This window comes from Panulirus ornatus, chromosome 19, assembly GCF_036320965.1.
Source record: "Panulirus ornatus isolate Po-2019 chromosome 19, ASM3632096v1, whole genome shotgun sequence".
In the NCBI taxonomy this organism is placed as follows: Eukaryota; Metazoa; Arthropoda; class Malacostraca; order Decapoda; family Palinuridae; genus Panulirus; species Panulirus ornatus.
In genome coordinates, this window is record NC_092242.1 from 11071925 (window position 1) to 11097653 (window position 25729).

Consider the following 25729-nt stretch of genomic DNA (forward strand, 5'->3'; position numbering starts at 1 on the left):
ATTTCCATCCTCTTCATTACAGACGGGTCCTTTGATTTCCTTCTGTTCTTTCATTATCTCCTGGTCTGTTATTCCCTTATTTTCCTTTACTGACATTAGCCGACTTTTCTCCTGGTACATTTTTTAATTCGTCTACATCTTTTCCTTCATTTCCTCCCAGTCTTTCGATCTCCTGTTATTTCATTTCCCACTTTTATCTCCTCATGTTCTTATCACTCGTTTTTCTATCCCATTGCTCTTTTTTTCTTCATTCTTATTCCTTCATTTAATCGTTTATTCAATTTCCTCCATTCCACAGCATTGAGCCACATAGACCTCACGTACCCTACCTGGTAGGTCAAGGAGAAGTTTTGGCTTTATCTTTTTACTTGGTTACCGTCAAGGAAATTAAACTCCTTTGAAACACAGTCAATGGGAAGAATCTGTTCTATTATCTTATTCCTGGCCTGGTTCATCTTAAGTTTCAAGCACACACACACACACACACACACACACACACACACACACACACACATATATATATATATATATATATATATATATATATATATATATATATATATATATATATATATATATATATATATATATATATATATATTGGCGTTACTAGACTCCACCTGCTAGAGTGAAAAGTCACGAATGGAGAGGCTGCATCAAAGTCAATTGACGAACTAAAAACTTTCTTGTTTCAAAAGGAGAAATTTATCCTGTCCCTTCTACGCAGATAGATAGGTAGATACATAGATAGACAGAGAGACAGATATATAGATAAACCTTAGCCTAAGATATATATAAATAGACCAACCTCGAGGAGAGGATGAACATCAGGGTAAAATGTAGGCCCAGGATTCGAACCTATGCGGGTTCCTACTTTCTTTTTTTCACTATCCTCATAAGCCCTGTAGTTATGCATTGCCCATCTACTTGGAACCACTTGTCTCTAATTACACAACTAAAGTCAGTATGGGTTTTAAAAGGTAATTAGTATGGTCCTGCCTTCCCCGACTTCGAGAACTAGAACGCGTCTCTGCTGATTTGCATAACCCATACCATCTATACAATCCTGGCATTATGTCAACATTTCTCTGGACCATCTCTGGTAGCTCTGTACGCCCCTAGAGCGGAGGCCTTTCGATGCCAACTCTAACCTACTTCGAACGGGAGTAAATACTTCCTTGAACACTTTCTTGACAACGTCCCTCAAAGCATCTCCGACAGCGACCAAGGTGAAGGACTGTCTCCTCTTGCGATTCTCTCGTGATAAGCCAAACATTATGTGGAACCATTACCGCCAGCCAAGTTCCTTTTCTTTAATTAATTTCTTACTTAATGATCTATGACGAAGTCCTGCCAACCTTTTGATATTGGCCAATATGACTTGCCAGTATTGCATCTCGTCCAGGCCTCGCTGGAATACCCTGGACTCTCTCGAATGTCCAATACTTCATTCATAACCTTGGCATCATCTGCAGACATATTCAGGTATGAATCACATCCTCTGGCGAGTCATTTCCACAAAAACGAGAATAACAATGGACCTGTCCCTCAGAACCTGAAGAACTCCACTTATTTCTTTCGTCCAGATGGAAAAGGTATCTTTGGCGTCTCCTCCCCACATTACCAACTCGATAATTTTCGCTTTATTCGAGAGGCCATTCTCGAATACCTATCCTCAATTCCTCACGAACTAACCTCTTGTTACTGAGTGGCAAAAACCTTCTGGTTTTCCATAAATATATGATTCACACAACCATCATTCTTTAAGATGATCTTCTTTACTTTCTATTACTTTCTTAGAGAAGTTCAGGTCTGTGATGCCGTATCTCTCATCTAAATTTAAACTATTTTTCATTTATATAGTTTTTCTTGGTCATAGAGTAATTCCCACTGTTTCCTATTCTCACTCGGTACACTGAAGAACGTATCAGTTAGTGACTCAGATACGTAGTCCATGACTATCATCTTAATGACAGGGCCAAAATTAGTTCTCTTGCACTCAGGTAGCACAGAACCCTCTTCGAATGTCGACGTTTGCGTGGACTGAAAGGTATTCATGTCCCGCTTATTTTCCTTTCCTTCATGATGGCCAGTTCGAAGCCTTCTCTCATGTTTACACACCTGGCGATAGTTCTGGTGGTCATGTACCTCTCACAGCTCGGTCTGGTATCTTACCTTACCTTAGGCATATTTTACGATAGTTTACGATATCTTCTACCCCCAAAGCTCGGTCTAGGATCATATCATACGTATACCTTGCGATGGTTTTGGAGGTATACTACCCCCATAGCTGGGTCTGGGACCTTACCTTACCTCAAGTATACCTTACGACGATTTCGGAGGTCTTCTACCCCACAGCTGGGTCTGGGACCTTACTTTGCCTCAAGTATACCTTACGATGGTTTCGGAGGTCTTCTACCCCACACCTGGGTCCGGGACCTTACCTCACCTTACGTACACCTTACGATGGTTTCGAGAGGTCTTCTACCCCTTCTTCTCGGTCTGGGACCTTACCTTACGAATATTTTGTAATGGTCACGAAGGTCTTTCATCACCATAGCTTCGACTTTATGAGCACATAAGGCAGAATGTCATCCATGTCATGGACATTTTGAAGGTTGAATTCCGTTTTTGGTCTTCATTCCTGTCTTCATTACGATCTCTATCAGGTCACACTCCCATCTTGGTGCGATAGAGTCGGGGTTGGGAACCCTGTGGGATAAGACAAATTCTAAAATGTAGCATCAATTGTCCACAGTGTAGCCTAAGCTCTCCATAATGTAGCATCAACGGCCCACAGTGTAGCATCAACTGTCCACAGTGTAGCATCCACTCTCCACAGTGAAGGATCAGCTCCTCACAGTGCAGCATCAACACCCAAAACCAGTCGTTCCCCCCTCCAGTTAACACTCCCCAAAAACACCCTCCAACAAATTCGTCTCCACAGATTCATCAAATCTTAAAACCCTTCCTTCCAGTGAACCATTAAGAAATACCTTCCCCAGCCTCCCTTCCAGCCACCTGGTGGACCTGGAGTTAGGTAGACTACCAAACGTGCGCTGACGGAGGAGGAGGAGGAGGAGGAGGAGGTCTGGTGGCCACCAGTCATTGTGAAATAGACACAGAATATCCCGTAGAGTTGAGCACGTGACCCAGGGAAAGCGGTGCCCCACGTCAGCCGGGAAGGACGTGGGAAAGATATACGGCCTACGACCAGGAAGCTGTCAGTGTACATGTGTAATTACATTCTTGTGATTACGTTTTTGTAATCATCTTATTTGTACTGTACAGGGAGGGAGTTCTACACTCGTGAGAGCGGGGGCGCGGGCCCATCTTCTGCCGTACGAATTTATGTACTTGCGTACGTAAGCTATCAACATTCACAGTTCCATCATCTAATGTGTCTGTGTGATTACAATCTCTGATTACTATTTGTGATTACTATTTGTGTGTTGCGGGGAGGAGAGTTTTACCCTCGTGTTGCCCCCGCCTCTTGACTTCGTATTGACACGTCTTGTCTTCACTCCAATGTATTCATAACCATATATCGGCCAGCCCCGAGAGGAGTATGAATACCTGGGTTGGGTGTGGGCCAACGGCCACGCCCAGAATCTGATCCCGTACTGGTCCGACCACGCCGGTCTGACCCGTGCTGACCGATGGGTGTGTGTGTGTGTGTGTGTGTGTGTGTGCTACCTCTGTGAAGGATCTACTTAATCCCATCGAGTGAAGGGCAGCGCGGCCCTGAGAACAGTGGCAGCCGCCGCCACCCACAGCTCGCTGTATTACCAAGCTGAGTCACAAGGTGTGGTGCCAACGTGCTCCTCAGACAGTTTGGTGGATCTTCCTTTGATAATGCTTCACTGACGTCCCCTTAACAAGAGCAACGAGTCGTTAGCGCGTCGCTCAAAAGGGGCCAGCAGCAACAGCCCGTTCAGTGCGTCGGCCAACACGATCTACGACCCCATTCATGCGTCTCCGACGCCCCTAAACAAGAGAGGCAACTTATCATTTGATAAGTAATCCACAAATTGTAAGCGAAGGACGAACTGCTCCACCGAACTCTTCTACACAACTGCCACAAGAGCCAATGACCTCTACACCTGCAAGAGCCACTAACCTCCACACCTGCAAGAGCCGCTAACCTCTACACCTGCAAGAGCCACAAATCTCCACACCTGCAAGAACCACGAACCTCTACACCTGCAAGAGCCGCTAACTTCTACATCTGCAAGAGCCGCTAACCTCTACACCTGCAAGAGCCGCTAACCTCTACACCTGCAAGAGCCGCTAACTTCTACACCTGCAACAGCCACTAACCTCTACACCTGCAAGACTCGCTAACCTCTACACCTGCAAGAGCCACTAACCTCCACACCTGCAAGAGCCGATAACCTCTACACCTGCAAGAGCCGATAACCTCTACACCTGCAAGAACCACTAACCTCTACACCTGCAAGAGCCGCTAACCTCGACACCTGCAACAGCCACTAACCTCGACACCTGCAAGAACCACTAACCTCGACACCTGCAAGAACCACTAACCTCTACACCTGCAAGAGCCGCTAACCTCTACACCTGCAAGAACCACTAACCTCTACACCTGCAAGAGCCGCTAACCTCTACACCTGGAAGAGCCACTAACCTCTACACCTGCAAGAGCTGCTAACTTCTACACCTGCAAGAGCCGCTAACCTCTACACCTGCAAGAGTCGCTAACCTCTACATCTGCAAGAACCAATGACCTCTACACCTGCAAGAACCACTAACCTCTACACCTGCAACAGCCGCTAACCTCTACACCTGCAAGAGCCGCTCACTTCTACACCTGCAAGAGCAACTGATCTCAACACCTGCATAAGCCACTGACCTCCACACCTGCAGGGAGTCTCACACACCTCGACACGCACTTCTCGTGTGGATAATTTTCTGGATTACTGTTGATTACCGGCATTAATGAGGGGCTCTCAAGTACAAGTCGTAGGGTGATTATGAACAAGGGCACTTGAGATTAATTACCCACCAGGAGAGAGAGAGAGAGAGAGAGAGAGAGAGAGAGAGAGAGAGAGAGAGAGAGTACATTAATGAGAGTTCAGTATGAGCTTAATTTGTTCTCTTGGACCGGGGGGTCACACCTCGCTCAACCACGACCAGGACAGTGCAGGAGAGGCTCTTAACGTGTCTGAGAGAGAGAGAGAGAGAGAGAGAGAGAGAGAGAGAGAGAGAGAGAGAGAGAGAGAGAGAGAGAGAGAGAGCAGTATGAGTTGCCGAGTGGTGGTGGTAGTAGCTAACCAGACCGGGGTTGAGGGGTAGGTGGTGGACGCATCCCACCTGAGCTGAGTGATTTACGGCAGTAATAAATAAACCAACCAACCCCCTCATCCTCGAGTCTCGTACTCGCGAACACTACAGGTTAGCCCCGCGGATCATCTGCTGGAAACGTATGAACGAAAAGAAGTCTCCATTGCAAATGTACAAATCCACCCCCTTCCCTCCCGCCCTTCCCCCTCGAACACATATTTTGCATCGTTTTCTTTCCCGTAGTTGTAGTGCGACCTACACCTACCTACGTGCGTCATCTCCTGAGCAGGCTTATTATAAATCGTGGGCGAAATCTACGCCTACAGAATACTTCTGCATCTTAATGGCGTGGACTGATAATATGCTGTAGATGGGTGTGTTTTTTTTCCCCCCCCCCCTTCTCACTGATATCATCAACGGAATTAGTTTTGACTTCACTAGAATATGTATATGTATGTGTGTGTGTGTGTGTGTGTGTGTGTGTGTGTGTGTGTGTGTGTGTGTGTCGCCCGAGACAGAAACAAACCTTTTCCGAGAGACATAACTGAAGAGGCCCTTCGAACATCTTGAATAATTACATCTGGGTTACCGTAGAGGTCAGAGCAGCGCTGTTCATTTTTTCAAGGTCTCAGAGGATGATGATATATTCATGGAAATGGGATTACAGGCCTTCTAGTTAAAGGCGGAGAAAATAGTACTATACTACGACACCCTTCCAGGGAAATACAATACATGTCATGGTGTAGCTATCATTATAATGATCAAGTCCTCATTTCTGTATCTATTTTTTTTTTTACTTACGAATCTTAGCACTCTTGTTAGAAATTTATTCATTCACGAATCTAAGCATTCTGATAGAAATTTATTCATTCACGTTTCCCTCGGGTCGTCTGGCTGCTTCTGAGACACACACTTTTGCTTCCAGGACGTCGAACAGAATGCACAACCCTCCATGCACACTTTTGCTTCCAGGACGTCGAACAGAATGCACAACCCTCCATGCACACTTTTGCTAGGACGTCGAACAGAATGCACAACCCTCCATGCACACTTTTGCTTCCAGGACGTCGAACAGAATGCACAACCCTCCATGCACACTTTTGCTTCCAGGACGTCGAACAGAATGCACAACCCTCCATGCACACTTTTGCTTCCAGGACGTCGAACAGAATGCACAACCCTCCATGCACACTTTTGCTTTCAGGACGTCGAACAGAATGCACAACCCTCTATGCACACTTTTGCTTTCAGGACGTCGAACAGAATGCACAACCCTCCATGCACACTTTTGCTTCCAGGACGTCGAACAGAATGCACAACCCTCCATGCACACTTTTGCTTCCAGGGCGTCGAACAGAATGCACAACCCTCCATGCACACTTTTGCTTCCAGGGCGTCGAACAGAATGCACAACCCTCCATGCACACTTTTGCTTCCAGGGCGTCGAACAGAATGCACAACCCCTCCATGCACACTTTTGCTTCCAGGGCGTCGAACAGAATGCACAACCCCTCCATGCACAGTTTTGCTTCCAGGACGTCGAACAGAATGCACAACCCTCCATGCACACTTTTGCTTCCAGGGCGTCGAACAGAATGCACAACCCTCCATGCACACTTTTGCTTCCAGGGCGTCGAACAGAATGCACAACCCTCCATGCACACTTTTGCTTCCAGGGCGTCGAACAGAATGCACAACCCTCCATGCACACTTTTGCTTCCAGGACGTCGAACAGAATGCACAACCCTCCATACACACCCACCTACGACGGAGCACGGCGTACCCCACCACTATAGAGTGTGTCATCTGGGCAAGGCGCCGTGTAGTAGTGACCCTGGGATTCATATATGGGTCAGGTTTCGGAGGATGGAATATGTCGAATGTGTGTCTTTCAACCTCGCTCTATGGGAAACCCTGTTAAGGAACAGCGTCTGATTCTCATCGAAGCCCGCCCCCCCTAAATTCTCTCTCTTCATCCACTTCTTCCCGCCTTTCTTTTCTCAAAGCGGAAATCTGACTGCTTTATAAGAAATTTAGTGGCGGCCATTTGCCAGAGCTCGAGTTAGGATAGGATCCCTCTATAAATCATCAACGACCTCGGCGTCTATCACAAGTGATCTTTGATCTTATCTTTTTCTTCTTTTTTTTTTTCTATCACCATTACGGCGTCTTGAGCGGAACTTTTTGAAGGATGATGGCCGATGCCTTGGCTTCTGAAAGGGAAACAACCCCCCAACTCCCCACAGTCGAGAAGCAACGTCAGGTAAAAAGCTTAAACGATTTGTTTGTTTGGTTCGTCTTATTCAAGGCGACTGGGGTAGAAAACGTGCAAAACACACACACACACACACACACACACACACACACACACACACATATATATATATATATATATATATATATATATATATATATATATATATATATATATATATATATATATAATTTTGTTATAACTTGCCTCGTATGTACAGACGCCCCAGCCCTGCTGGGAACAGACTCGTGTCTGGCCCCTGTCGTGCTCAGGACGTGTTCTGAAAACCTCTACCCTGTAATCATTGGTAATTACATCTTACGTCCATATCATACATTACCGGCCATGTAGTACACTCCTGCGAGACAAGTAAACAAAACACACACACACACACACACACACACACACACACACACACACACACGTACACACACACACGTACACTACCATCAAAAATACTGTATACGAAATTCTTCTCGATCAATGAAAGGGAATAATGGGTTACTTCTAAGTCTCTTTACCTTTCTGTATCGTCGCCATATAGTTACTGATAATTCCAACCTCATGAGGATGTTTTATGACCTGGAATGAGATGAAGAATATCACAGACGTCAGAAGAGAAGTGATGTTATGAGGATCAAATATTAGGCGAGCAACATTTCCAGAGATGCACGACATGGGACTCCCTAAAGACGCTGACTTAACTCTATGTAAGTCGGTCGACTTTACCCCTTGAGTGCCACTCATTAAGCCCTTGGGTACGACTGCTTAACCCCTTGAGTGATTAATCACTTGAGGACGACTGATTAAACCCTTCAGTACGACTCATTAAGCTCTTGGGTACGACTGCTTAACCCCTTGAGTACAACTGATTAATCACTTGAGGACGACTGATTAACCCCTTCAGTACGACTCATTAAGCCCTTGGGTACGACTAACCAACCCCTTAAGTACGACTCGTGAAGCCCTTGGGTACGACTGCTTAACCCCTTGAGTACAACTGATTAATTACTTGGGTACGACTGCTTAACCCCTTGAGTGATTAATCACTTGAGGACGACTGATTAACCCCTTCAGTACGACTCATTAAGCTCTTGGGTACGACTGCTTAACCCCTTGAGTACAACTGATTAATCACTTGAGGACGACTGATTAACCCCTTCAGTACGACTCATTAAGCCCTTGGGTACGACTGCTTAACCCCTTGAGTACAACTGATTAATTACTTGGGTACGACTGCTTAACCCCTTGAGTACAACTGATTAATCACTTGAGGACGACTGATTAACCCCTTGGGTACGACTGATTAAGCCCTTGGGTACGACTAATTAACCCCTTAAGTACGACTCATGAAGCCCTTGGGTACGACTGCTTAACCCCTTGAGTACAACTGATTAATTACTTGGGTACGACTGCTTAACCCCTTGAGTACAACTGATTAACCCTTTGGGTACGAAAGCTTAACCTCTTGAGTACGACGGCTCAACCCCTTGAGTAGAACGCTCGCTTTAACCCACTGTGTAGGGTGACTCAACCCCTGGGATACGATGACTCACTCAATCGTACCCCAGGGGAGGTATCCGTCGTACTCATGTGGTCACAACACCGACAACGAGAGGCTGGTCGGCTGGCTGGAACGGAAGGGGTTGTTACGTGGTCGCGGTCTGCATGCAAGTGCCCCTGAGTGGCTGAGCCCAGATGTACCGGGGGCCGGCGAGAGAGAGAGAGAGAGAGAGAGAGAGAGAGAGAGAGAGAGAGAGAGAGAGAGAGAGAGAGAGAGAGAGAGAGCCTGCAAGCACAAAAGCGATCCGTGACCAGGCGCTTCGCCAGGTGTGCACTTCAAGCAGCAGTCAAAGCACGCCGGGCTAACCACCCTCCCATCATTAGAGGATTCTCCCGGTCCTCCACCACCTCCTGAAGCTCGATTTCCCTCAGTTCCCCCCGCCTATCCATTGGTCGCTTCCCTTGGCCACCTCCCAGGTGCGGTCCACCTTCACTTGGCCAGGGGGGTGGGGGGGAGAAATGGCTGAAGGGGGGGCGAGGCTAGAGGTTGAGGGGGAGGTTGAGGGGGGGGAGGCGTCGCTGGCCCACTTGGCCAGGTCTGGGAGGCTGGTGTGGAGTCTGTCTGGCCGAGCGAGGCAGCAGCGGGCCAGCAACTCAGTACTTATTGATTTTACAATAAAATTCCCAGTATTGTATCAGGGAGGTTGTCACTGCTGTGTTAAATGTTGCCAGCCCCATCCTTCCCCCACCCCGTTACTCACCTGGTCTGTGCCCATCCTTCCCTTCACCCACCCCGTTACTCACCTGGTCTGTGCCCATCCTTCCCTTCACCCACCCCGTTACTCACCTGGTCTGTGCCCATCCTTCCCTTCACCCACCCCGTTACTCACCTGATCTGTGCCCATCCTTCCCTTCACCCACCCCGTTACTCACCTGATCTGTGGAGAGGGGGAGAGAGGGGGAGAGGGGCTATGTTACCCTCGCTTCCCCTTCCTGCACCATCCTGTGTTGTTGCTATCATTCCGCATTACCCTCTGTTATCCTGTACCATCCTGTGTTATCTTGCAGCATCCTGTATCATCCTGTACTGAACCGTGTTATCTTCCACTATCTTGCGTTGTCTTACGCCCTCCTGTGCTATCCTGCACCATTTTGTGTTATCCTGCACCATCCTGTGTTACCCTGCCTCATCCTGTGTTGCCATGCATCATCCTGTGTTATCCCGCGCCATCCTGTGATATCCTGCCTCATCCTATGTTACCCTGCAGTGTAAGAATGTCATGATCACTTCAAGCCTCCACAACATCGGTACGGAGGACATCGCACACGTAACCAAACACTACGGTACTGTAACTGAACAGGTTCATACATCTGGCTAATTCCTGGAAACTATGACCCCGAGTATTACGAGTGTCACCTCTTCTCTGCACCTGACACACACACACACACACACACACACACACACACACACACCTGAACGATACGCTATTCACTACGCTAAAATCAGTGATTTCATGAACTACACCCTGCATGAATGAATGTCCCTGTATATCCTGTGGATGAAAGACGTACGTGATATACCCTTCAACCTACCGTGTATCACTAACCGTGCCGGTATACTCTGGTATACTGTATGCCAATCGTATGCTCTACGACGATGACCCACCTTTGTGTAACCATCATCGTCAGAATCGTTTCAATGTTGTATACTGATGTGCTCCGTCGCTATGGATGAACACAGCTCACGACGTCCTACCTTGTATCTAAACGGCTCCCTGTGCCCCACCTGTCACCCCCTCGTATGTCGAACTATGGCACACAGTGTGTGCGCTCTATGCTCGCCTCGACCTAACCCCCTGCCACGGACTGTACCCACAGTGCGCTCCATCCTTATCTCCATGTACCCTCTGCTATGTGCCCTTCACCCCACACTATCACAGAAATGCTGTGTGTGTGTGTGTGTGTGTGTGTGTGTTCATCATCCTGTCAGCGAGCTCTATTCTGTGTATCATCCTGACCCATGTGTACCATACCACAGCATAAAGCATTCTCATCTGGTCATCCTACAAGACCGTGAACCAATCCTACACCACACTACACCCTCCCTCCCTTCCACATTGCGTCATCCCACACCATCCTAAATGACTGTACACCCAACCCACACCACACTACGCCATCCTACACCACACCACACCAATGCCACGTCACACTACGCCCATTCCGTGCAACGCTATACCCATTCCACACCGCACTACACCCGTCCCACCACATTACATCATCCCACACTATCGCACACCTATCCCACACTATCCCAAACCACCGAACGGCCATCCCACACCATCCTACACGACTGTACACCCACCCCACACCACACTACGCCATCCCACACCATCCCGCACCATCGTTCACCCATCTCACACCCACCGTACACACATTCCGTACCCATCCCACATCCATCTGTACCCATCCCACACCACAGGGCGTCCTCGCACACCACTGTACACCCATTCCGTACCCACCCCACACCACACGACGCCTTCCCACACCAAGTGAGCACCCATCCCGCCCCACAGTGCAGCATCATAGCACTGTGTGTCCGGGACGGGAAGGCCATGCAACTTCCTGCAGTCCACCGGTCAGGCAGACAGCGGGCCCCCGGAGAGAGGGGGGGACACCCCACCCTCCCCATGACAGCAGCTCGCCGGACCAACTGGAAAAAAGCAGTAATCGATATTGCTCTGACATGCACTCCATTTATCACCCTGCCTGCAGTGCTCTCTCTCTCTCTCTCTCTCTCTCTCTCTCTCTCTCTCTCTCTCTCTCTCTCTCTCTCTCTCTCTCTCTCTCCACAGCTGCAGTGTGTGTGTGTGTGTGTGTGTGTGTGTGTGTGTGTGTATGTCGCTGACCGTCAGCGCTGTTGTGGCAGGTTGGCAGACAGTTGCGTTCGTGGCATGACACTTACGTTCTGTAACTCATTGTCTCCCCCTGAGCACGGCCGTACGTACGACCACCACTGCGCGCCAGGGTACTACGGCCCTTTGGGACGGTATGGTCCTGGGCCTTTGATCAGACCCCCTGAGAGACCGGGTCAAAGGCCGCAGCCGTCATAATAACCATCCCCCTCACCCTAAGGGTCATACCGTCGTGCCTCTTGTCCTCCTCCACACCCGCGTACCACCCGTACCGTCGGCGGTGCTCGAGCGCCGTACCGTTCGTGTTCGGGAGGTGAGTGACCCCCGAGAGGTGAGGCAGATGTTCCAGATTAGCTTAATAAATGTGATACACTGACGGTTCCCCAGCTGCCATAAATTTGATTACTGGAACAAAAACCCTACCTGACCTCCCCCCAGCCAGAGGAGGCCTCTCGCTCCTCCACTCCTCTGCTGATGCCATGCTCTGTGCCTCAGCTACAACACCATACTCTGTGCCTCAGCTACAACACCAACCTCTGTGCCTCAGCTATAACACCATACTCTGTGCCTCAGCTACAACACCATACTCTGTGCCACAGCTACAACACCATGCTCTGTGCCTCAGCTACAACACCATACTCTGTGCCTCAGCTACAACACCATACTCTGTGCCTCAGCTACAACACCATACTATGTGCCTCAGCTACAACACCATACTCTGTGCCTCAGCTATAACACCATACTCTGTGCCTCAGCTACAACACCATACTCTGTGCCTCAGCTATAACACCATACTCTGTGCCTCAGCTACAACACCATACTCTGTGCCTCAGCTACAACACCATACTCTGTGCCTCAGCTACAACACCATACTCTGTGCCTCAGCTACAACACCATACTCTGTGCCTCAGCTACAACACCATACTCTGTGCCTCAGCTACAACACCATACTCTCTGCCTCAGCTATAACACCATACTCTGTGCCTCAGCTACAACACCATACTCTGTGCCACAGCTACAACACCATGCTCTGTGCCTCAGCTACAACACCATACTCTGTGCCACAGCTACAACACCATGCTCTGTGCCTCAGCTACACCATACTCTGTGCCTCAGCTATAACACCATACTCTCTGCCTCAGCTATAACACCATACTCTGTGCCTCAGCTACAACACCATACTCTCTGCCTCAGCTACAACACCATACTCTCTGCCTCAGCTACAACACCATACTATGTGCCTCAGCTACAACACCATACTCTGTGCCTCAGCTATAACACCATACTCTGTGCCTCAGCTACAACACCATACTCTGTGCCTCAGCTACAACACCATACTCTGTGCCACAGCTACAACACCATACTCTGTGCCTCAGCTACAACACCATGCTCTGTGCCTCAGCTATAACACCATACTCTGTGCCTCAGCTACAACACCATACTCTGTGCCTCAGCTACAACACCATACTCTGTGCCTCAGCTACAACACCATACTCTGTGCCTCAGCTACAACGCCATACTATGTGCCTCAGCTACAACACCATACTCTGTGCCTCAGCTATAACACCATACTCTGTGCCTCAGCTACAACACCATACTCTGTGCCTCAGCTACAACACCATACTCTGCCACAGCTACAACACCATACTCTGTGCCTCAGCTATAACACCATACTCTGTGCCTCAGCTACAACACCATACTCTGTGCCTCAGCTACAACACCATACTCTGTGCCTCAGCTACAACACCATACTCTGTGCCTCAGCTATAACATCATGTTCTGTGCCTCAGCTACAACACCATACTCTGTGCCTCAGCTACAACACCATACTCTGTGCCTCGGCTACAACACCATACTCTGTGCCTCAGCTATAACATCATACTCTGTGCCTCAGCTATAACACCATACTCTGTGCCTCAGCTATAACACCATACTCTGTGCCTCAGCTACAACACCAAAGTCCTTGTCTCAGCTATAACACCATACTCTGTGCCTCAGCTATAACACCAAACTCTGTGCCTCACCTATAACACCATACTCTGTACCTCAGCTATAACACCATTCTCTGTGCCTCAGCTAACACCATACTCTGTGCCTCAGCTATAACACCATTCTCTGTGCCTCAGCTATAACACCATACTCTGTGCCACAGCTATAACACCAAACTCTGCGCCTCCGTTATAACACAGTACTCTGTGCCTTTGTTATAACACCATACTTGGTGTCTGTTTCATATCATGCTCTGTGCCACTTTCACTAACATGATTTGTACCTCTTACTGACTGTCATACTCTATGCCTCGGTATGATTATACTTTGTGCCCCTGTTTCACTACCGCACTCTATGCCTTTCACAATCATCCTGTGCCTCTGTTCACCACCTTATTCTCTACCCATGTTCCCTGTTCCATCTTTATCCATTCCTCTACCCTTTCCTATCAGCGTTTCATCAACCCTTTCCTCCACAGACAGCCTATTCCATCTCCCTTCCCTCATCACTCTAAACCATCGCCTCTACCATTTAAGCACCTCCTCCAACAGCTGTTCCGCCACAGTCCCTTCCATTTCTCACCCATCCCACGTTTACCCTGAACAAAAAACGTCTTTACTTCCTCGTGCATAAAAACAAACGAACAAAAATGTTCTCAATTTCTCCCCCATTCTTCTGTTCCACACTGTTCTTTTTAACATGTATCCCCTTGCCCTTTTTTTTTCTAATGCAGACAGGGGTGCCAAGTTCTGTTGGTGAGGGGGGGGGGGGGGGATAAAGTGGTTCCAGTGCCTGGTGTGTGTGTGTGTAGGGGGAGGTCATCGCTAACCGATGGGATGTTAATGCAACGTCTAGCCTCGAAACAGACAGACAGGAGACACGTCTTGCACTCCCCCTACCCATCCACTGTCTGGGGTAAAACATGAAAAACGCTCTCTTTCACTGTCCTATCCACCCGCTGTCTGGCCGAGACACGCTCAAAAGACATTATTACACTAGGGGAGAAAATGGATGGTGTTGAGAATATTTATCCTATCCACCCGCGGGTCCGTCAAGAATCTCTCTCCTATCCACCCGCGGGTCCGTCAACAATCTCTCTCCTATCCACCCGTGGGTCCGTTAAGAATCTCTCTCCTATCCACCCGCGGGTCCGTCAAGAATCTCTCTCCTATCCACCCGCGGGTCCGTCAAGAATCTCTCTCCTATCCACCCGCGGGTCCGTCAAGAATCTCTCTCCTATCCACCCGCGGGTCCGTCAACAATCTCTCTCCTATCCACCCGCGGGTCCGTTAAGAATCTCTCTCCTATCCACCCGTGGGTCCGTTAAGAATCTCTCTCCTATCCACCCGCGGGTCCGTTAAGAATATCTCTCCTATCCACCCGCGGGTCCGTCAAAAATCTCTCTCCTATCCACCCGCGGGTCCGTTAAGAATCTCTCTCCTATCCACCCGCGGGTCCGTCAAGAATCTCTCTCCTATCCACCCGTGGGTCCGTTAAGAATCTCTCTCCTATCCACCCGCGGGTCCGTTAAGAATCTCTCTCCTATCCACCCGCGGGTTCGTCCATGTTTTGCGAGGAGACAACTGATCCTCTAACTCTCTACTCTCAGGTCTTCTGAATGAAGACTTGTCGGTCCTAACCCACGATGCTACAGGTCCACATGAGGGAAAAGGAGCGCACTTCTACCTGTATGAGGTACTACCGCCTGGTATCGGGTATCAGGACTGGCCCTGAGGAGAAGGAGGAGGAGGAGGAGGGGGTGACACTGTCTAAAATGAGGCACGATCGTTTGGAAAGAGAGCAAACACCTGGATGAGTGGTACGCCTGAAGGGGGGCTGCACGACGCGGGGGCGGCGTGTGTGGGAGGGTGTGGAGGTGAGCACCGTCAGTGCCTGCAGGGGTGTGGGTGAGGGGGGTGCAGTAGCGCCACCAGGTGGGAGGGGAAGGAAAGGGGGCCGGCGGAAGGAACAGAGGCTTTTGCGGCTGGACTGGGACTGGAACCCCAGGTAATGAGTCGCGGCCACTCACCTGCTCTTCCAGGAACATGTTAGCCGCCGGAACTCTCACCCTTACCCGCCTCACTCTCCCTTGCTCTCCTCCCTCACTCCTCTGGCTCCCATCTCCCTATATCCTAGCCTACCCAAGGCTCACCATCTCTTTTCATCAAGCCCTCATACATCTCATCACACCTCCGCTTGATTAACCTTTCCACTTGAACCGAATCATAAGCATTTTTAACTTTTCATTAATATATATATATATATATATATATATATATATATATATATATATATATATATATATATATATATATATATGTATATATATATATGTATATATATATATATATATATATATATATATATATATATATATATATATATATATATATATATATATATATATGTATATATATATATATATATATATATATATATATATATATATATATATATATATATATATATTATTCTTTTTGCTATATTGTTTTATATCATGCGCCAATGAGCTCAGCTCAACACTTCCCAAATAGATTACCAATTATGTTTATAACCCGTATACAATGCATATGCTGCTACCGACTAATGTGTTGTGATCTTTCGCCTCGATTACCTATACACATTTCTGGATCTTACTGATGGAGAAGAGGACTGAGGGAAAGCAAGGGAACACACGTATTGTCTAATGAAAGTCGATACGTAATTCGCCCACAATTACGGGACAGTGTCTCCAACAGTAGTATAGTCCACACACTCTCCTTGAAGAGATAGTCAGGAACTACATATAATTGGACTCTTTGGCAACATGAAGAGCAAGGAGGGTTCAAAGATATCATCTGAAACACATTATCTTATACGCTTTGATGAGAGTAAACGCGATATCGTGGAAAGGACGGGAGAGTGAGATGACTGCACATCTGCATTGGCTTAAGGTTTTGGATAACGATACTTGCACAGTATGATGTAGAAGCTCAAATTTCAGGCCGGCAGTAAGGGAGAATTTCTCACATGGTCCTAGAGATCTACTGAACAGGAAGGAGGTCAAAGAACACTCGTCGGAAGTAGGTTTCCAAGGGTGGGTGAAGGTAACAGGTGGAGTCCCTCGGGGCTCGGTACTGGGACCACTCCTGTTTCTTATCCATGTAAACAACCAGCCAGATGGACTCGCGCCACCCCTTGATATGCACGAAGATGGCTTCTGAAGACAGGACGAAACATACAACAAACAACAGCCCTTGCATACACCGAAAGACTGAGCTGATGAGTGATAAAGGAGATTCTTCTCAAACGATGGTAAGTTAGATGGGAAAAGGTGAAGACAGATCGAAGTTCAAATAGCAGAAAAACTACATGAATATTCTTGCCAAATGGATCAAAGAGATGCCATGAAGACTAACCTCTCACTAGAAAATTACATTAAGAAGGATCGTGAGTGTGGCAAATCTATATCTTAGAATACAAAGAAATACATAGAGCAACAGACCATTGGATCCTTTCTAAGCTGTTTGTGACAGTGGAAGAGATCAGAAACTTACAGACTAGTGTGGTAAGAGCAGATAGGCAAACAGATGTTCCACAGAAGAACCTGCGCATTCAGGTCCGCAGAGATTCTGACGAAGGCATGTTCGACCTAAGGCAGGACACCTGCCGTCAATCTTGTTCCCCCACCTACGCGACAAATCACAAAATAAACAGATCGAGAAAGACCCAAAGACTTTCAGTAAGATTAAAGCCAGGATTGTGAGGGGGGGATGGATGAAGCACGCAGGAGACACCCACCGAAACTCCTCACAATATAAGCAAAGGGGGGAATCAAGGGAAGCCGTGATACCCGACTTGAAATTACTCCAAGGGTCGCCATGATAACACAGACCAGTTCTTGGACATAAAGGGAAGGCTCGCAACTTGAGGGACACAACAGGAAGTTGGACAAAAGCAAGAGTCAGGAAGGACGTGAGAAAACATTTTTTTTTTTTGTTCCTTAGTACAACAGCGGATGTGGGGGAAAACCTATATGAAGGAATGGTGAACACAGAGGTACTGTGGAATTGAAAGCCTGTGCACGACAATAACGTGTGAGAATGAAGAGTATGGATCCCATGAATCGAAAGCCGTAAGTGGAAAATAATCTCTCTCTCTCTCTCTCTCTCTCTCTCTCTCTCTCTCTCTCTCTCTCTCTCTCTCTCTCTCTCTCTCTCTCGCAGACAGACAGAAGAATAAGATTGGGCCCAACTAGAAAACTCCCTTCCTCACTGTTCGAATAAGTGACTACAAACAGATGGTACTTGAATTAAAAGAGATTAGTTTGAAATGTTGAAGGCTGCACAGCTGTCCACCTCAGACAAAAAAAAAAGGGGAGAGAGAGGAGGAGGTGACCTGATACCCACCTTCAAGTTCCTCCATCATGTGGGTAATGTTGACACTTCTTCAGGAGGTGCGGTACCAGGGTTACAAGAGGCTATGACCAGAGACTGAGAAGGATCGTGGTTAAGATGGACGTAAGGTAATGCTGGTTCAGGGTAAAGGCAGTACGTGGTTGGAATGGCTGAAGCTGGGAGACTGTGAACTCCAGCAGCCTACAAAGATGTAAAACTCTTCTTGATGGTACACAATAGTACAAGAGACGGGGCCTCAAAAGTGTAAAATTCTCTCCTCATAAAGGAATAAATAGGCAGTTACGCAGAAGCAAATATAACAAACAAACAGACACAGACACACAAGCACATACACACGTAAAGAAAATCAAATCAGAAAAGCAGAAATGGTGGAAACAATATTTCCATCACCGGGTGTGTATCTCACTATGTGTATGTCTCAAGGGGTACGTCTTACTAGGCGTATGTCGTACTTTGTGTATGTCTTACCAAGTGTACGTCTTCCCAGGTGTATGTCTTACTGGGTGTATGTTTCATGTCCTCGGCCCTGGCGGCCGCCCGCCCGCCTTTCTAAACCATCGCTGCCATACGCCCCTAAGGCCCTTCGAACAGTTAAGTTCCCTCGTGATTGTAAACCGTAGTGATGGCGACGCTTGACACTGCCTTCATAAAAACCGAACATTATCAAGGTTTACGTCCAGACGGCACGCGCTACAGGGACATATCCGCCGTCGATGAATGAATAAATAAGGCATCTGTCGTCTGCGTCTCGTGTTTATTATTACTATTTCTTGTGGCGCCTTTTTCTCTGGTCTGGGTTCCACCAGTCAGGGCGGCTGGAGGAGACAGTGCAGCGTGGTTATAGGAGTCAGTGCAGGGTGGTTATAGGAGTCAGTGCAGGGTGGTTATAGGAGTTAGTGCTGGGTGGTTATAGGCGTTAGTGGGTTACTGGTGATCAAGTGGAGGGAGGTGTCCTGGTGCCGGCCTGGGTGTGAGGGGAGCCGTGCGCCGCCAGACGTGCACTACACTGTGCGACACTGAGGGTGGCTGCATGACCACGACCTGCACAGTCACTGCATCCTGTCGCGCGTCCTGCTACCGCCGCCGCCGCCGTGATAATGGCGTGCTCATCCTCCCTCCATCCTGGTCAGCGTTCCAGGTCATGCAAACACCGTCCTACATACTTACACCACTCCCTCCTGCCGCGGTGGTGCTCATCATTCTGCCCTCCTGGTCCGCGCCGGGGTCCCTCAAACACCAACCTACACCATCCTGCACACCACCACGCCATCCTACACACCACCACGCCATCCTACACACCACCACGCCATCCTACACCATGCTGTTCCTTCCCACACCACCGCAACATCATGACAAAACCATCCTACACCCCACTGTTCCTTCCTACACCACTCTACGCCATCCTAACTAACATCCCGCTACACCATTCTGTACTATCCTCTTCCGTCTTTACACCACCCAATTACATCCTACACTGTTCTACACCTTCTCAGGCACTTGATACACCTTCCCATACTACGACTGACAACTCTCTCTCTCTCTCCCACAACGCCCAATCCTACACACCACATCACCCTTCTGCACCGGCACACACCATCCCATACACTTGGGCATCGAAGTCTACCATCCAGTACTCTCCTACCGACAGTAACCCAGCGTCTGGTAGCACCTGTGTGCTGTCTTCCTCTACCTCACGATGCTTCACCCATCCTAAACTGATCTGTACTGTCTACTATTATTCCTATCCTCTCCTCCCCTGAATTACATGAAGGAAATATGCAACTAAACGTCATTACACCATCAGTACCGGATTATACATCATCCTACACCAAACACTCACTCCCATACACTGCAATACACTGTCAGGCATCCCTCCAAATAATCTTACATCATCACTCAACCTGGCATGCACTATATGATGATAATACAGCCCATTGTACACCTTTTTTTTTACACTGTCATACACTGATTCGCAACAGCATTCACCAGACAACCCAGTCGTGGGCTAATCAGGCCTCCTGCTGTCTGTCTTTCTCATAGAAACTCATGTAAACGTCTACGCCATGTTTACACTATGATGCACAATTCACCTCCCCTAATACGTCGTCTGACACCAGTGGAACACATCCTTCACGATATCGTGTTCCACCTCACACCATCTACAGTCACCACACACCATACCATACACTATCCTCACACCATCTACAGTCACCACACACCATACCATACACCATCCTCACACCATCCAGTCACCACACACCATACCATACACCATCCTCACACCATCTACAGTCACCACACACCATACCATACACCATCCTCACACCATCTACAGTCACCACACACCATACCATACACCATCCTCACACCATCTACAGTCACCACACACCATACCATACACCATCCTCACACCATCTACAGTCACCACACACTATACCATACACCATCCTCACACCATATACAGTTACTATACGACATCCTCACTATAATGAACTATCCTATAACAAACTGCGTTATACTGCATCATCCTAATTATCCTGCACCATCACACAGCGCCATCACAGTCCATCCTATACCCTCCTGGACTATCAAGATACATCCTACATGGCCCTGCATCATCACGAACAATCCTGCACCATCCCCGCACAAGGCTGAACCATCACGAACTATCCTACACCATCCCACACAATCATCCTACATCGCCAAGAACCATCCTACACCATCCTAAAGAGTAGCACACCATCCCACACCGTCACGGACCATCCTACACCGCCTTAAAGACAAGGCTTCAACCATCCTAAGCCACTGCTCACCATCCTACACACACACACACACACCACCAGGACGCCATTCTGCAACACAGTCCTACACCCTGACGTGCTCATTCACCACACACACACACACACACACACACACACACACACCACCACCAGGACGCCATTCTGCAACACAGTCCTACACCCTGACGTGCTCATTCACCACACACACACACACACACACACACACACACACACACACACACACACACACACACATACACACCTCAACATGTGTATATCGCCTCCTTAAAACATCTCCCTCCATTTTAAGTCCTTATCTTAATGTATTCATCGCGTCATGGAATTCCCCCCCTCAATAACTTAAGTCCCCCCCCCCCCCCACCGCCCACTCCTCCTCCCTCCCTTCCTCCCTACCACTCTGGACCACCTCCCTCGGCCAGCCCCGGCTCCGCGTCCGGGTCCGGACTTTCATCATCGTCCTGGAAGAAGAGAAGAGAGGAGAGGAGGTGTGGCGGTGGTGGCGGCGGGAGGGGAGGAGAAGGGGAAGGGAGGAGAAGGGGGAGGACCGCGGCTTGTCGTCACAGGGGCACTCCCCCCCCTTCCCCCATCCCCCCCTCCACCCCACCGGTCTCCTATGCAGGAACTCCTCCGTGACTTCGACCCGCCCTAACGCCTCCTGTACTTCGAGGCCACGCTCGGCTCACGGCGAGTGACCGTCTGGCGTTCCACGTCTCGGCTGACGGGGGTCGTGGAAGCTTATGTATATATATATATATATATATATATATATATATATATATATATATATATATATATATATATTATCCCTGGGGATAGGGGAGAAAGAATACTTCCCACGTATTCCCTGCGTGTCGTAAAAGGCGACTAAAAGGGGAGGGAGCGGGGGGCTGGAAATCCTCCCCTCTCGTTTTTTTTTTAATTTTCCAAAAGAAGGAACAGAGAATTGGGCCAGGTGAGGGTATTCCCTCAAGGCCCAGTCCTCTGTTCTTAACGCTACCTCGCTAATGCGGGAAATGGCGAATAGTTTGAAAGATATATATATATATATATATATATATATATATATATATATATATATATATATATACATACGAGTGTGTGTGTGTGTGTGTGTGTGTGTGTGTGTGTGTGTGTCACTGGGGGAGTGAGTGGTCGACGTATGGCTGGCGTGAGTGGTGGTGGAGGCGGTGGTGTAGATCATCTGGTGTTGAATGGCTGCAGATGGTCGCTGCAGAGAGAGAGAGAGAGAGAGAGAGAGAGAGAGAGAGAGAGAGAGAGAGAGAGAGAGAGAGGGTGGGTGTGTGTGTGTGAATGATCAGACGGTGTGAACGGCTTGATGGCGTGAATGGTTAAGTTTAATTCTGAACGGTCAGATGGTCTGCCATCATCATCACTCGACCAATACAGGAAAATGTCCTTATAACAAGCAACAAACAAACGATCAGCCTGGAATCCTGACCAATATCTCAATACGAAAAGATACCTCAAATGCTGATCATAAAGATACCCCTCCCCAACGGCCATCATAAAGATACCCCTCCCCAACGGCCATCATAAAGATACCCCCCCCAACCCAACCCATGGTCAACGTAAACATAACCCCCTAATAGTCATTATGAAAATACCCCCATCCCCCCCCCAACACTTTTTCCCCCTTTGGTCATGGCAAAGATACCCTCAGATGGTCATCGTAAAGATACCCACCCATGGGATCATCAATACACCCACCGACTGGTCATTATAAAGATACACCCCCTCCTCCTCGAATGCTCATTATAAAGACACTCCCCCCCCCCCCCCAACCCCCTCTCGACAGGAGACACTGGTCAGATGAACGAATACAAACAAGCCTTGACGACCAGCAGCGGCGCAGAGGAACCTTTCATTACCCCTTAGATTAATTATAATAAAATCAGTATGCTAATTACTCGACTAATTACATGAATTTTTAGGCTTCGACCACACATTCGTATTCAACATGCCGAAAAGCATCTACCCTGAAATTCTCAAGAAAATCCATTTTTTGAAAAAAAAAATCAAGAAAAATCCAAGGCTCAGACTTTCAACTTCTTCAGATTTTAATGAAAATCTGGGTATAGATGTTATTTTACATGTTGATTAAGGATTTCAGGTCAAATGACAGAATTTCGCATTATTAATGCCTTTAATTACTCCTAAGATTAATGATAATAAAATTAATATGCTAATAATCGATTAATTAAACGAATTTTTGGGTTTTGATCACAAATTCGTATTCAGCATACCGAAAAGTATCTATACTGAAATTCTCAAGAAAATCTATTTTTTGAAAAAACTCAAGAAAAATTCAAATATTTTCTTCAGATTTTTAACTTTTTCAGGTTTTAATGAAAATCTGGGTATAGATGTTATTTTACATGTTGATTAAGGATTTCTAGTCAAATGACGGCATTTCGCATTATTAATGCCTTTAATTATCCCTTAGATTAATTATAATAAAATCAGTATGCTAATTACTCGATTTATTACACAAATTTTTGGGTTTTGATCACAGATTCGTATTCAGCATACCATAAAGCATCAATCCGGAAATTCTCAAGAAAACCCATTTTTTGAAAAAAAAATCAAGGAAAATCCAAGGCTATAGCCTTACCGAATATTTTGTTCACATTTTTCACTTCTTCAGGTTTTAATGAAAATCTGGGTATAGATGTTATTTTACATGTTGATTAAGGATTTCTAGTCAAATGACAGAATATCGTATTATTAATGCCTTTAATTACTCCTAAGATTAATGATAAAATTAATATGCTAATTACTCGATTAATTACACGAATTTTTGGGTTTTGATCACAAATTCGTATTCCGCATACCAAAAAGCATCTGTCCGGAAATTCTCAAGAAAACCCATTTTTTAAAAAAATCAAGAAAAATCCACGGCTATAGCCTTATCGAATATTTTGCTCAGATTTTTAACTTCTTCAGGTTTTAATGAAAATCTGGGTATAGATGTTATTTTACACGTTGATTAAGGATTTCTAGTCAAATGACAGAATATCGTATTATTAATGCCTTTAATTACTCCTAAGATTAATGATAAAATCAATATGCTAATTACTCGGTTAATTGCATGAATTTTTGGGTTTTGATCACAAATTCGTATTCAGCATACCGTGAAACATCTATCCTGAAATTCTCAAGAAAATCTATTTTAAAAAAAAAATCAAGAAAAATCCAAATATTTTGCTCAGATTTTCAACTTCTTCAAATTTTAATGAAAACCTAGGTATAAATGTTATTTTACATGCTGATTAAGGATTTCTATCCAAATGACGGCATTTCGCATTATTAATGCCTTTAATTACCCTTAGATTAATTATAATAAAATCAGTATATTAATTACTCGACTAAGTACACGAATTTTTAGGTTTTGACCACACATTCGTATTCAGCATACCAAAAAGTATCTACCTTAAATTCTCAAGAAAATCCATTTTTTGAAAAAAATCAAGAAAAATCCAAGGCTATAGCCTAACCAAATATTTTGCTCAGATTTTCAACTTCTTCAGATTTTAATGAAAATCTAGGTATAGATGTTATTTTACATGTTCATTAAGGATTCCAGGTCAAATGAGAGCATTTCGCATTCTTAATGCCTTTAATTACCCCTTAGATTAATTATAATAAAATCAATATGCTAATTACTCAACTAATTACACAAATTTTTATGTTTTGACCACACATTCGTATTCAGCATACCGAAAAGAATCTATCCGGAAATTCTCAAGAAAATCCATTTTTGAAAAAAAATCAAGAAAAATCCAAGGCTATATAGCCTAACCAAATATTTAGCTCAGATTTTCAACTTCTTCAGATTAAAATGAAAACTTGGGTGTAAATGTTATTTTAAATGCTGATTAAGAATTTCTAGTCAAATGACGGCATTTCGCATTATTAATGCCTTTAATTACCCTTAGATTAATCATAATAAAATCAGCATGCTAATAACTCGAATAATTACACGAATTTTTACGTTTTGAACACACATTCGAATTCAGCATACCGAAAAGCATCTATCCTGAAATTCTCAAGAAAATCCATTTTTTGAAAAAAAAAAAAAAAAAAAAAAACATCAAGAAAAATACCAAAATACCAAATATTTTCCTCAGATTATCAACTTCTTCAGATTTTAATGAAAATCTGGGTATATATGTTATTTTACATGTTGATTAAAGATTTCTGGTCAAATGAGAGCATTTCGCATTCTTAATGCCTTTAATTAATTCTAGGATTAATTAGAATAAAATTAGTATGGGAATTACTCGATTAACATGACGAATTTTTAGGTTTTGACCTCAGATTCGTATTCAGCATACCAAAAAGCATCTATCCGGAAATTCTCAAGAAAACCCATTTTTTGAAAAATATCAAGAAAAATCCAAGGCTATATAGTATAGCCTTACCGAATATTTTGCTCAGATTTTTAACTTCTTCAGGTTTTGATGAATATCTGGGTATAGATGTTATTTTACATGTTGATTAAGGATTTCTAGTCAAATGACAGAATATCATTATTAATGCCTTTAATTACTC

General features: G+C 46.1%; 1 protein-coding gene across 3 annotated transcripts in view; it reads right to left on the reverse strand.

Moving 5' to 3' along the window:
• Nucleotides 1–25729, reverse strand: part of LOC139755392 (uncharacterized) — a 338128-nt gene that overhangs the window by 185585 nt on the left and 126814 nt on the right. Inside the window, exon 1 of one of the 3 annotated variants that reach the window (XR_011714090.1) lies at nt 10725–10871. The exons of the other annotated variants lie outside the window; for them this stretch is intronic. The gene's annotated coding sequence lies outside the window, so the exon portion shown is untranslated. Of the gene's footprint in view, nt 1–10724; nt 10872–25729 lie in introns of those variants that run through there. 3 annotated transcript variants of the gene reach the window in all.